Source organism: Microtus ochrogaster, linkage group LG12 (assembly GCF_000317375.1).
Source record: "Microtus ochrogaster isolate Prairie Vole_2 linkage group LG12, MicOch1.0, whole genome shotgun sequence".
Classification (NCBI taxonomy): domain Eukaryota; kingdom Metazoa; phylum Chordata; class Mammalia; order Rodentia; family Cricetidae; genus Microtus; species Microtus ochrogaster.
The window spans coordinates 3,760,652-3,767,802 of record NC_022036.1 but is presented as its reverse complement, the minus strand read 5'-3'; the positions used below and the strand labels follow the sequence as shown (position 1 = coordinate 3,767,802).

Genomic DNA, 7,151 nt, shown 5'->3' with positions numbered 1-7,151 from the left:
TTAGCCAGTAAGGACTAGAGCTAAAGGGCCAAGCAGTGTTTAAATGAATACAATTTGTGTGTTGTTATTTCGGGGCATAAGCTAGCCAGGTGGCTGGGGTGCTGGGGATGCAGCCCTGCCGCTCGTATTACAACAGAAGGGGTCTACCAGATACTATAAACATAGACTAGCAGAATTAAACACGAACATTTTGACTAGTATCACATAAAATATAAATTTAATTTGATTACTCATGAGAAAGACAAACAGAAAGACAGTCGGACTCCATATCTTCTTCTTGCCATTCAGGAAAAACTCCTAGAAAAGCTTGCTTAGGTTTAATGTGCATCTGAAGAAAGTCATTTTCAGTTCATTTTTAAATCACAATTTTCCTTTTGACAGGTAGTGTGAAATAGTAGCTTTATCTGAAATAGTATTTTGGCTTTTGCACCAAGCCACATTCTCTATAAAATGACTTCATCAGGAAGCCTTGTACTGGGGAAATAATCATGCCTCTACTAATATCAAACTTGCCCTTTTGCAGGCTTGGATCTGTTCAGTATGACAGGCTTCAAAGTAGGATCACTAGATCAGAAGCCAAAAAACATTTTGAAAAATTCTTTACAAAAGTATCTTACATTTTATAATATGCTACATATAGATAGATATTATAAAACATTATATTTTATAATTCATATATAGAGTTATGTATAATTATTCCAAGCAAAAACTACCTTAAGGGTCTACATTACTTAGAATCTGTGTGTGTGTGTGTGTGTGTATACATGTGTGTGGAGAAAGAGAGAGAGAGAGAAAGAGAGAAACAAAGAAATACACAGAAGGTAACGTAGAAAAAAAACAAAGATCCTCAAGCTTAGGAAAGTAATAAATGCCCCCATCCAGTCAATGATACTCTATATGAAATTTGAAAATATTAATATAAAGTGCATGCAAAACAATGAAGAGCCAAAATAACCAAGGATATTTTTGAAGTAAGATGGCTGACTGAACTTGCCCTTCCTCGGGTTTAAAGTAATTAAAAACAAGAATGTTGGCAAACTGAAACAAAGGAGGACAAATACCCCCAGGGCAGAGGTAGTCATCTGTATGGTGCAGAGCTTTCCTCTAGGAATATGACTGGTACCCAGCGATATGGAATATGCACCTGTTTGGATGAACACTCTTGAAGAACTGGGGAGAAAGAGTATATGCACATTTGGAAACTGAACATCAGACAAGAAATAGAGTCAGGAAAGTGAACAGACTTTGGGATAGGTGATCTCTTAAATGAAATAAAAACTTCCCATTTTACTCAAAATTAATAACCAATAAGCTTAAAGAGAGAAAGAAACATCCAAACACTAGGAACCAGTTTCTACCTACAAAGGGTAGGTTTACTATCCAGAAGAAGGAATGGCTAAGGATTGATAAAGAATAAGTAAAGACATGAAAAAAATAGGAAATTATTTTGATAAACATGTTAGACAACAAGAAATAAGTCAAATCAATAATATAAAAAGATACTGGTTTTTATCAATCAGAAAAATGCAAACAAAGATCACATTGGTACACATCTCCCTACACTCATGAACAAAAATAAAATAACTGCATAATCAAACACCTTAACATTCTGATGGTTAAAAAGAATAAACACACATAGAAGCACAGATGTATCATATGTTCATGAGATATAGACCCACAGACAAGTAACTGCATACAGTCCTACAGAGAATTGTTCTAGAACACTGTTGATACCACACCCCACAAGGCTCCACATATGATGTGGAATGGAGCAGCATTAGAATATGACCTCTGCACATCCTCCCACAGACATGAAACTGTGTCTTTATTTCCTGCAGTAAATCCCACATGAGCAGCTGTTATGCAGAAACCTTAATGTTAAATGGTAAGGTAAAAGTCTACATGTGCTCTTTATGGATGGGATTCTTTTTTAACTTTATTTTATTATTATTATTAAAAATTTCCACCTCCTCCCCACCTACCATTTCACTCCCCCATCCTCCCAATTCCCCTCCTCCTCCCTCTCCAGTCCAAAGAGCAGTCAGGGTTCCCTGCCCTGTGTGAAGTCCAAGGTCCTCCCCACTCCATTATGGATGGGATTCTTTTCTTCTGAATTGCCTTTCAATTCTTGATTGTTTGAATCCTTCAATGCAGAACCTACTCATGCTTATGGCAACCAGTTATATTAATTATCAGGTTTAATTAACAATTTTTGTTAAAGTACAAAAAGATATAAGGCATTATAATGATTTAGATTTAGCAATGAAACAAAGCTACCCTGAATTTTATAGACAAATATACTTAAGTTGGGTGGTAATTACATGTTTATTACTTTTCCCAGTTTTACACCTCATGTATATCATACAATGGTTTTGAAATTACCTATAATTTCTTACTAAGCAAGGGTAGAAAAGTAGGGTAGGTTAACTTTTCTAGTGCTAGTGGCTAAAACAATCACTAATGCTGATCAAACTTGGCCTTCTTACATCCTGCCCATTAAAATAGTGCAATCCTACAGTGACAGGAAATTTATGTCTAATATATTGAAATCTGAACAGTTCTATTAAAAATCTACCACATTATATGTCAAGATAGAATATATCACCATTTATTGTCTTATAACTGGTCTTAGTTGTACTCCATGGAATCATATAAAATTAAAAACATTTGCCTAGAATTTTATTTTCTGGTATGCATTCCACTGGCACTGATTGTTAAGTCATTTTTATTTTTTTATTGAAAAAATTTTCGCCTCCTCTCCGCCTCCCATTTCCCTCCCCCTCCCACCACTCCTTTCCCCCTCTCCCCACACCATTCCCCCTCCCTCTCCAGTCCGAATAGCAGTCTGGATTCCCTGCCCTGTGGGAAGTGCAAGGTCCTCCCCCCTCCATCCAGGTCCAAGAAGGTGAGCATCCAAACAGGCTAGGCTCCCACAAAACCAGATTATGCAGTAGGATCAAAACCCAGTGCCATTGTCCTTGACTTCTCATCAGCCCTCATTGTCTGCCATGTTCAGAGAGTCCGGTTTTATCCCATGCTTATTCAGTCCCAGTCCAGCTGGCCTTGGTGAGCTCCCAATAGATCAGCCCCACTGTCTCAGTGGGTGGGTGCACCCCTCGTGGTCCTGACTTCCTTGCTCATGTTCTCCCTCCTTCTGCTCCTCATTTGGAACTTGGGAGCTTAGTCCAGTGCTCCAGTGTGGGTCTCTGTCTCTATGTCCATCCATCGCAAGATGAAGGTTCTCCCATATCCAGGCGATGACTATATGTTTTTCTTTGGGTTCATCTTCTTATTTAGCTTCTCTGGGATCACAAATTATAGGCTCAATGTCCTTTATTTATGGCTAGAAACCAATTATTGTTAAGTCATTTAAGACAGAATATCAAATAATAAAAATTGTCCTCCTCGGCTTCAGTGCTCAGATATGAGAGATGTGTTTGCTCCCTGGCTTCATAGTGATCCAAGGACAACAGCGAGGCGGGAAGTTGAATACAACACCCTTCTTGAGAATCTCAGGCTCTCCCTGGGCCAGGGCATCTGAGAGCAAGACCCACAGTGAGTGCCTGCGCATTCGAATAATACCAAGTGCAACATACCCTATATTTCCCTGTACATACTTTTGTTATAATTTCTTCTGTGGGGGAGACATAAAGCAATGTCTGAATGTTTTCCCAAAGTTCACACCAGGGAATCAATGATGTTATTGGGCTTTCTTGCAGAACATAGGTGAGGAATTACTTACAAGGGTGTGAGCACCTCCCTAGCCCTACAACTGATTGCACCTAGAAAGTGTTACTCAGCAGGAAAGAGGGCTTCTATTGTAGTAACATTGATAGAGTATTTTTCCTGTCTTCCCCACTACTGTGTGCTTTAGCCCTTCCCCCAGGCAGCACTGCAGGTGGCAGGGAGCATCTTGGATACTCAGGGGAGAATCTTGTAAGTCATCACCAGCCAGCTGGGATGATCTTGTACAAGGGGGCACAGATGAACAACCCCCAAAAAAGAGGCTGCTTGGCCTGGAGGACAGTCACACATAACACCCATATATACCTTTAATAATGTTTGACTTATAACTTCAGCATAAGATAAATTAAAAATATTGCCAACAACAACAGACTTTAAGAGCATTAAATCCCTGTCATTCTCAACATTCCCTGTTATGGCTTCACATTTTTCACTGTGACACTGTGAAAAGACACAAAGCCTGTCTGCCACCTGTGTGGTACAATGGGATGAGATGAATAAAGATGAATGTCAAGTATGGTGAACAAGGTGCCTATAGAAGGGTCGCTTGCATATGAACACCCCAGGAGCTGCCATGCTGAGTTGGCAACCAGTTCACCTATAGCAGGTAAAATATATAGTGTGGATACACTGAAAAAAAGGCCCACACACGACAGATCCAGATGTTGTAAGACATGGTGATGCCACTTACCTTTTTTTTTTTTTTTTTTACGCCGGCAATGCACACACATGCATGGCCAGCCCATATATGTCAGTTCTGTTGAACTTGTCCATATTGGGTTTCATGGTCTAACTTGAAGAGAACCACTGACCAGGTTTCTTCCCCAAGAGGGCACCAGATCTCATTACAGATGAATTGAACTCAGGACCTTTGGAAGAGCAGGCAGTATTTTTAACTGCTGAGCCATCTCTCCATCCCTTATGCTATATAATTTTAAACTTTGGCATTATTAAAAAAATTCTAGGGATGTTCATTTAATATGCTGGGACCTCAATTGACTTTAACTGAGTCTACAGAAAATAGAACCACAGGGAAAGGAGACCCACTATATTCTACAAGGCAAGTTCTCAACAAAAAATAGGTAAAATGAAAATATATGTAAAAAATAACATTCTGACTAAGCCAGACATTTTATTAAGAAAATACCATAAAGGATTAAATATTATAAACTGTTTTGAAAATGATTCCTCAGGATGATTTATGTTAAAATTACAAAGAACTTAACAATACAAGAAAGTTTTTCTATTTTCTCATTCCAATAGCATAGATCCTAGCCTCTTCAGAAAAGCTCTTGTTCTCAAATGTCTACATAAGAAATAACAATACGTAGATGCACTCAAAAAGACTTATACAACATCCTGTAAGTGATGAAGTTATAGAACATAGATAAATCATGCGATAAAAGCTATAGTTTAAGATGAATTGGAACACAAGACAAGTAAGAACTTAGAAAAATGGCAACTATGACTATAAATATTTCATGAAGGTTCTACACAAGAGATCACTCACATAAAATTATAGGTAAAACTATGCCATGAGGTATTAGGTATTACATAAATGTAAAGCTTTAAATCATCAACAACAGTTGTCACTAGAACATATTAGTTATCTAAATCTGCTGAATTAATAAGCTAAGAAATATGGGAAGAAATATGAAAATTAAGGCTCTAAAGTAATAGGAAATAGAGAATACAGAAAATGCATGTGTTGGTAACTAATCAGAGTGGTTGCTCTAAAAAAGAACGATATGCAAAGGTGGCTGGGGATTTGTCACTCCTATAATTCCCCTATAAAACATCACCGCCAACATCTCTGTAACCACTACCTGCAACAACAACAACCCAACAGCCATCACCACCATTACTTCCCAACCATCACCCACACCACCATGACCACCATCATCACAACTTCCAACACCACTGCCATTTATAGTATCATTGCTGACATCACCATTTCAACTATCACAGCCATCTCCACCATGACCACTACCATCACCATTGACACCTCCATTACTATGATCACCACCACCCCTACCACCATCATCCCGCCACCATCATCATCCCCATCATGTCTTGTCTACCACCATGACGTGCATGCTGCTGTGAATAAGCCCTATGAATCTGCTATACAGACACAAAGTAAATACAATTTTCATTTCCTTGAACTTTACATTCCCCCATTCAAGAAACTCCAAAATCCTCAAATTGTCATGGTGCCCTTAAGAATACCATATAACTCAACACCAATGGAACTGCAGATTTGGCTCTTAATTATTAAAGTGACTTATTTCTTTTCTACAGATAACCTTCCAAACTGCTATCATTTTATACTGGCTCTCTCCTAGCATTCCTCTGTAAACTATGCAGAGAAGAGTGTTCATGTCAGAAAGTTGTTGTCCCTAAAACAGAATATTTAATGCATGAAAACTCTTCACAACTAACTCCTTTTCTTCCTTGGACTCTGTTAAAACTTCTTCAAGAGGCTCTTCCACCATACCATCCTATTTAATGAGTTCTTTTTTTAAATTGATTTTTATTGAGCTCTACATTTTTCTCTGCACCTCTTCCTGCCTCTCCTATCCCCTTAGACAATCAAGGCAGAGCTGATAGTGGGATCTCTAGAATTCACTTACCCTGTTCAAAACTTCCACCTTCCTGGCTTTTCTGGAAGGACTACCATATCTTAACATTCTATGTGCTACTTATAGTCCCTTCATACTATAAGGCACTTTCTGTAGATATGGAGTGATTTCACTGTTGTTCACTGCTGTTGTATTCACTGCTGCACCTGTGGTCCTTGAGTAGCACACAGTAAGGACCCTGTGTTCCCAACAGTGCATATACTCTACCTAGGTGGGAGAATGTTGCTAGAGGTAAAAGATTTGATGCTCCTCCAATTCTGTGCTCTGTACTAATGTTTTTAAATTTTTCAATTATAGAATATTTGTTGATCTTCAGGCAGGCAGGCAACTAAGTCTCCTAAAAGGCTCATTCAATAGACGATATACCAATCAAAAAAATATTAAATTGTTAAGCTTAACATTCTTAAAACAGACTAAAGCTTATCAATGAGAACAATGTTTCAAGTTGAAAATGAAATAGGTTACAGTTTACTCTCAGATTCATTAGGACTTCTGGATCATTATATGTTAACACTGAATCCAGGACAACTCCTGGTATCTTCCCTACTCCCAGACCCAATTTACTCTTATATCACCGCTGAAAGCATTTAGTCAATGTATGTAGAAATAAGAGCGGCAGGCTGCGTCCCGGCACCCGGCCGCCCACATGGCTAGCTCTACCCGAAATAATTACATGGACACTGTGTTCATTTAATCACCGCTTGGCCCTTTAGCTCTAGCCCTTACTGGCTAATTCTGATATCCCGATCAACCCATCTCTAATAA

At 38.6% G+C, this 7,151-nt stretch overlaps 1 protein-coding gene across 1 annotated transcript in view; it reads right to left on the bottom strand.

The window, feature by feature from the left end:
- Positions 1-7,151, bottom strand: part of Tpk1 (thiamin pyrophosphokinase 1) — a 355,540-nt gene that overhangs the window by 180,606 nt on the left and 167,783 nt on the right. The gene's annotated exons all lie outside the window — the stretch shown is intronic.